Raw genomic sequence first — 5,000 nt, 5'->3', positions numbered from 1 at the left:
GTTGGTCTAGGGGTATGATTCTCGCTTAGGGTGCGAGAGGTCCCGGGTTCAAATCCCGGACGAGCCCTGCTCTCTCTGTCTGAGGGCGAGCCTGAGCGCTCTTCTTTTTCTCGCCTCCCTTTAACTAAAGCACACCGTCCTCTGCGGCTGACCAAGCCGACAAATGTGAGAGTATCGACGCCAGTGCACGGCTTGGTCAAAACGTTGGCTCGTTGGTCTAGGGGTATGATTCTCGCTTCGGGTGCGAGAGGTCCCGGGTTCAAATCCCGGACGAGCCCTGCCTGGTGCGTGCTTGGCATAGCTCTCTCTCTCCCCATCTGTGCCAGTATGCTTTTGCAACGGTCTTACTCAAGGGCGCTTGGCTCTGCGTCATGCACGCGGCGGTGCTTCTCAACGAGGGTTATCTTTACGCCACCTCGGAGCCTTTTGCAAGTGGAACTCTGTGAGCCTTCCGAGGAAGCTCTTTCTTAGCTCATGCACTGCTATGGCTCTGCTTCTCCCGTAAGGTGCCAGAGGTCTTTGGCGGGCTCCCCATTTTCACGGCTTGGTTCCTCTTCTGTTTCTGTCACTCGGCTGCTCTCTACTCCTCCTGCCTTTTCTGACACTGCTGTCAGATCTTGCGCTTGCTGCATCCTGTGCCAAATTGTGAGAGTGAGCAAGGCGCCTCGTGGCCCCTTTCTCCGTCACTGGCTCGTTGGTCTAGGGGTATGATTCTCGCTTTGGGTGCGAGAGGTCCCGGGTTCAAATCCCGGACGAGCCCTTGCTTACGGAAACCTTTGCTGCCGATCTGATACCTGACGTGCTTCTCTCAATGGCTGCCAATCTGTTGGATTGATTTTTCTTGGAACTCACTACTGGGAAGGCGGTATGTTCCCTCTTGCTTGCCCTCCCACTGCCCTCCCCCTCTCCTCGGCTGGCCTTAGATTGCTTGTTGCATGCACAGGGTGCAGATTTTGAGCCCACGCGTATCTCCTTTTTTCCCCAGCTCTTCCGCTTCAAAAACACATTTTTGGTCAAATTCTCCATCGTCTCTCATGGACTTCTCTGCGGATGTTCCATGCGAGAGCCAAGCTTTTCTCTGGAGGTGCCAGGCAGGCGCTTCAAGCGACACAGCTGTTTATGCCAGGAAAATTGGAACGCAACAGTTCCGTCGTTGGCTCGTTGGTCTAGGGGTATGATTCTCGCTTAGGGTGCGAGAGGTCCCGGGTTCAAATCCCGGACGAGCCCTGCTCTCTCTGTCTGAGGGCGAGCCTGAGCGCTCTTCTTTTTCTCGCCTCCCTTTAACTAAAGCACACCGTCCTCTGCGGCTGACCAAGCCGACAAATGTGAGAGTATCGACGCCAGTGCACGGCTTGGTCAAAACGTTGGCTCGTTGGTCTAGGGGTATGATTCTCGCTTCGGGTGCGAGAGGTCCCGGGTTCAAATCCCGGACGAGCCCTGCCTGGTGCGTGCTTGGCATAGCTCTCTCTCTCCCCATCTGTGCCAGTATGCTTTTGCAACGGTCTTACTCAAGGGCGCTTGGCTCTGTGTCATGCACGCGGCGGTGCTTCTCAACGAGGGTTATCTTTACGCCACCTCGGAGCCTTTTGCAAGTGGAACTCTGTGAGCCTTCCGAGGAAGCTCTTTCTTAGCTCATGCACTGCTATGGCTCTGCTTCTCCCGTAAGGTGCCAGAGGTCTTTGGCGGGCTCCCCATTTTCACGGCTTGGTTCCTCTTCTGTTTCTGTCACTCGGCTGCTCTCTACTCCTCCTGCCTTTTCTGACACTGCTGTCAGATCTTGCGCTTGCTGCATCCTGTGCCAAATTGTGAGAGTGAGCAAGGCGCCTCGTGGCCCCTTTCTCCGTCACTGGCTCGTTGGTCTAGGGGTATGATTCTCGCTTTGGGTGCGAGAGGTCCCGGGTTCAAATCCCGGACGAGCCCTTGCTTACGGAAACCTTTGCTGCCGATCTGATGCCTGACATGCTTCTCTCAATGGCTGCCAATCTGTTGAATTGATTTTTCTTGGAACTCACTACTGGGAAGGCGGTATGTTCCCTCTTGCTTGCCCTCCCACTGCCCTCCCCCTCTCCTCGGCTGGCCTTAGATTGCTTGTTGCATGCACAGGGTGCAGATTTTGAGCCCACGCGTATCTCCTTTTTTCCCCAGCTCTTCCGCTTCAAAAACACATTTTTGGTCAAATTCTCCATCGTCTCTCATGGACTTCTCTGCGGATGTTCCATGCGAGAGCCAAGCTTTTCTCTGGAGGTGCCAGGCAGGCGCTTCAAGCGACACAGCTGTTTATGCCAGGAAAATTGGAACGCAACAGTTCCGTCGTTGGCTCGTTGGTCTAGGGGTATGATTCTCGCTTAGGGTGCGAGAGGTCCCGGGTTCAAATCCCGGATGAGCCCTGCTCTCTCTGTCTGAGGGCGAGCCTGAGCGCTCTTCTTTTTCTCGCCTCCCTTTAACTAAAGCACACCGTCCTCTGCGGCTGACCAAGCCGACAAATGTGAGAGTATCGACGCCAGTGCACGGCTTGGTCAAAACGTTGGCTCGTTGGTCTAGGGGTATGATTCTCGCTTCGGGTGCGAGAGGTCCCGGGTTCAAATCCCGGACGAGCCCTGCCTGGTGCGTGCTTGGCATAGCTCTCTCTCTCCCCATCTGTGCCAGTATGCTTTTGCAACGGTCTTACTCAAGGGCGCTTGGCTCTGCGTCATGCACGCGGCGGTGCTTCTCAACGAGGGTTATCTTTACGCCACCTCGGAGCCTTTTGCAAGTGGAACTCTGTGAGCCTTCCGAGGAAGCTCTTTCTTAGCTCATGCACTGCTATGGCTCTGCTTCTCCCGTAAGGTGCCAGAGGTCTTTGGCGGGCTCCCCATTTTCACGGCTTGGTTCCTCTTCTGTTTCTGTCACTCGGCTGCTCTCTACTCCTCCTGCCTTTTCTGACACTGCTGTCAGATCTTGCGCTTGCTGCATCCTGTGCCAAATTGTGAGAGTGAGCAAGGCGCCTCGTGGCCCCTTTCTCCGTCACTGGCTCGTTGGTCTAGGGGTATGATTCTCGCTTTGGGTGCGAGAGGTCCCGGGTTCAAATCCCGGACGAGCCCTTGCTTACGGAAACCTTTGCTGCCGATCTGATGCCTGACGTGCTTCTCTCAATGGCTGCCAATCTGTTGAATTGATTTTTCTTGGAACTCACTACTGGGAAGGCGGTATGTTCCCTCTTGCTTGCCCTCCCACTGCCCTCCCCCTCTCCTCGGCTGGCCTTAGACTGCTTGTTGCATGCACAGGGTGCAGATTTTGAGCCCACGCGTATCTCCTTTTTTCCCCAGCTCTTCCGCTTCAAAAACACATTTTTGGTCAAATTCTCCATCGTCTCTCATGGACTTCTCTGCGGATGTTCCATGCGAGAGCCAAGCTTTTCTCTGGAGGTGCCAGGCAGGCGCTTCAAGCGACACAGCTGTTTATGCCAGGAAAATTGGAACGCAACAGTTCCGTCGTTGGCTCGTTGGTCTAGGGGTATGATTCTCGCTTAGGGTGCGAGAGGTCCCGGGTTCAAATCCCGGACGAGCCCTGCTCTCTCTGTCTGAGGGCGAGCCTGAGCGCTCTTCTTTTTCTCGCCTCCCTTTAACTAAAGCACACCGTCCTCTGCGGCTGACCAAGCCGACAAATGTGAGAGTATCGACGCCAGTGCACGGCTTGGTCAAAACGTTGGCTCGTTGGTCTAGGGGTATGATTCTCGCTTCGGGTGCGAGAGGTCCCGGGTTCAAATCCTGGACGAGCCCTGCCTGGTGCGTGCTTGGCATAGCTCTCTCTCTCCCCATCTGTGCCAGTATGCTTTTGCAACGGTCTTACTCAAGGGCGCTTGGCTCTGCGTCATGCACGCGGCGGTGCTTCTCAACGAGGGTTATCTTTACGCCACCTCGGAGCCTTTTGCAAGTGGAACTCTGTGAGCCTTCCGAGGAAGCTCTTTCTTAGCTCATGCACTGCTATGGCTCTGCTTCTCCCGTAAGGTGCCAGAGGTCTTTGGCGGGCTCCCCATTTTCACGGCTTGGTTCCTCTTCTGTTTCTGTCACTCGGCTGCTCTCTACTCCTCCTGCCTTTTCTGACACTGCTGTCAGATCTTGCGCTTGCTGCATCCTGTGCCAAATTGTGAGAGTGAGCAAGGCGCCTCGTGGCCCCTTTCTCCGTCACTGGCTCGTTGGTCTAGGGGAATGATTCTCGCTTTGGGTGCGAGAGGTCCCGGGTTCAAATCCCGGACGAGCCCTTGCTTACGGAAACCTTTGCTGCCGATCTGATGCCTGACGTGCTTCTCTCAATGGCTGCCAATCTGTTGAATTGATTTTTCTTGGAACTCACTACTGGGAAGGCGGTATGTTCCCTCTTGCTTGCCCTCCCACTGCCCTCCCCCTCTCCTCGGCTGGCCTTAGATTGCTTGTTGCATGCACAGGGTGCAGATTTTGAGCCCACGCGTATCTCCTTTTTTCCCCAGCTCTTCCGCTTCAAAAACACATTTTTGGTCAAATTCTCCATCGTCTCTCATGGACTTCTCTGCGGATGTTCCATGCGAGAGCCAAGCTTTTCTCTGGAGGTGCCAGGCAGGCGCTTCAAGCGACACAGCTGTTTATGCCAGGAAAATTGGAACGCAACAGTTCCGTCGTTGGCTCGTTGGTCTAGGGGTATGATTCTCGCTTAGGGTGCGAGAGGTCCCGGGTTCAAATCCCGGACGAGCCCTGCTCTCTCTGTCTGAGGGCGAGCCTGAGCGCTCTTCTTTTTCTCGCCTCCCTTTAACTAAAGCACACCGTCCTCTGCGGCTGACCAAGCCGACAAATGTGAGAGTATCGACGCCAGTGCACGGCTTGGTCAAAACGTTGGCTCGTTGGTCTAGGGGTATGATTCTCGCTTCGGGTGCGAGAGGTCCCGGGTTCAAATCCCGGACGAGCCCTGCCTGGTGCGTGCTTGGTATAGCTCTCTCTCTCCCCATCTGTGCCAGTATGCTTTTGCAACGGTCTTACTCAAGGGCGCTT

The 5,000-nt window shown here is 55.2% G+C and overlaps 14 non-coding genes across 14 annotated transcripts in view; all 14 read left to right on the top strand.

Moving 5' to 3' along the window:
* TRNAP-AGG (transfer RNA proline (anticodon AGG)) overlaps positions 1–67 on the top strand; it is a 72-nt gene extending 5 nt beyond the window's left edge. Inside the window, exon 1 of the tRNA in view lies at positions 1–67. This exon is cut by the window's left edge and continues 5 nt beyond it. This is a non-coding gene — a tRNA (tRNA-Pro).
* A 139-nt stretch (positions 68–206) lies between these two features.
* Positions 207–278, top strand: TRNAP-CGG (transfer RNA proline (anticodon CGG)). The gene has a single exon. It is a non-coding gene; the product is annotated as a tRNA-Pro (tRNA).
* A 410-nt stretch (positions 279–688) lies between these two features.
* TRNAP-UGG (transfer RNA proline (anticodon UGG)) lies at positions 689–760 on the top strand. The gene has a single exon. It is a non-coding gene; the product is annotated as a tRNA-Pro (tRNA).
* A 395-nt stretch (positions 761–1,155) lies between these two features.
* TRNAP-AGG (transfer RNA proline (anticodon AGG)) lies at positions 1,156–1,227 on the top strand. The gene has a single exon. It is a non-coding gene; the product is annotated as a tRNA-Pro (tRNA).
* A 139-nt stretch (positions 1,228–1,366) lies between these two features.
* Positions 1,367–1,438, top strand: TRNAP-CGG (transfer RNA proline (anticodon CGG)). The gene has a single exon. It is a non-coding gene; the product is annotated as a tRNA-Pro (tRNA).
* A 410-nt stretch (positions 1,439–1,848) lies between these two features.
* TRNAP-UGG (transfer RNA proline (anticodon UGG)) lies at positions 1,849–1,920 on the top strand. Its single transcript has one exon. It is a non-coding gene; the product is annotated as a tRNA-Pro (tRNA).
* A 395-nt stretch (positions 1,921–2,315) lies between these two features.
* TRNAP-AGG (transfer RNA proline (anticodon AGG)) lies at positions 2,316–2,387 on the top strand. The gene has a single exon. It is a non-coding gene; the product is annotated as a tRNA-Pro (tRNA).
* Positions 2,388–2,526: 139 nt separating this feature from the next.
* Positions 2,527–2,598, top strand: TRNAP-CGG (transfer RNA proline (anticodon CGG)). The gene has a single exon. It is a non-coding gene; the product is annotated as a tRNA-Pro (tRNA).
* Positions 2,599–3,008: 410 nt separating this feature from the next.
* Positions 3,009–3,080, top strand: TRNAP-UGG (transfer RNA proline (anticodon UGG)). Its single transcript has one exon. It is a non-coding gene; the product is annotated as a tRNA-Pro (tRNA).
* A 395-nt stretch (positions 3,081–3,475) lies between these two features.
* TRNAP-AGG (transfer RNA proline (anticodon AGG)) lies at positions 3,476–3,547 on the top strand. The gene has a single exon. It is a non-coding gene; the product is annotated as a tRNA-Pro (tRNA).
* A 139-nt stretch (positions 3,548–3,686) lies between these two features.
* On the top strand, positions 3,687–3,758 carry TRNAP-CGG (transfer RNA proline (anticodon CGG)). Its single transcript has one exon. It is a non-coding gene; the product is annotated as a tRNA-Pro (tRNA).
* A 410-nt stretch (positions 3,759–4,168) lies between these two features.
* Positions 4,169–4,240, top strand: TRNAP-UGG (transfer RNA proline (anticodon UGG)). Its single transcript has one exon. It is a non-coding gene; the product is annotated as a tRNA-Pro (tRNA).
* A 395-nt stretch (positions 4,241–4,635) lies between these two features.
* TRNAP-AGG (transfer RNA proline (anticodon AGG)) lies at positions 4,636–4,707 on the top strand. The gene has a single exon. It is a non-coding gene; the product is annotated as a tRNA-Pro (tRNA).
* Positions 4,708–4,846: 139 nt separating this feature from the next.
* Positions 4,847–4,918, top strand: TRNAP-CGG (transfer RNA proline (anticodon CGG)). The gene has a single exon. It is a non-coding gene; the product is annotated as a tRNA-Pro (tRNA).
* Positions 4,919–5,000: the final 82 nt, after the last annotated feature.

Source organism: Phyllobates terribilis, unplaced genomic scaffold (assembly GCF_046119375.1).
Source record: "Phyllobates terribilis strain yellow unplaced genomic scaffold, ASM4611937v1 Scaffold_6792__1_contigs__length_41986, whole genome shotgun sequence".
NCBI lineage: Eukaryota > Metazoa > Chordata > Amphibia > Anura > Dendrobatidae > Phyllobates > Phyllobates terribilis.
The sequence above is the reverse complement of the archived record's forward strand: the minus strand, read 5'-3'. Positions and strand labels throughout refer to the sequence as shown.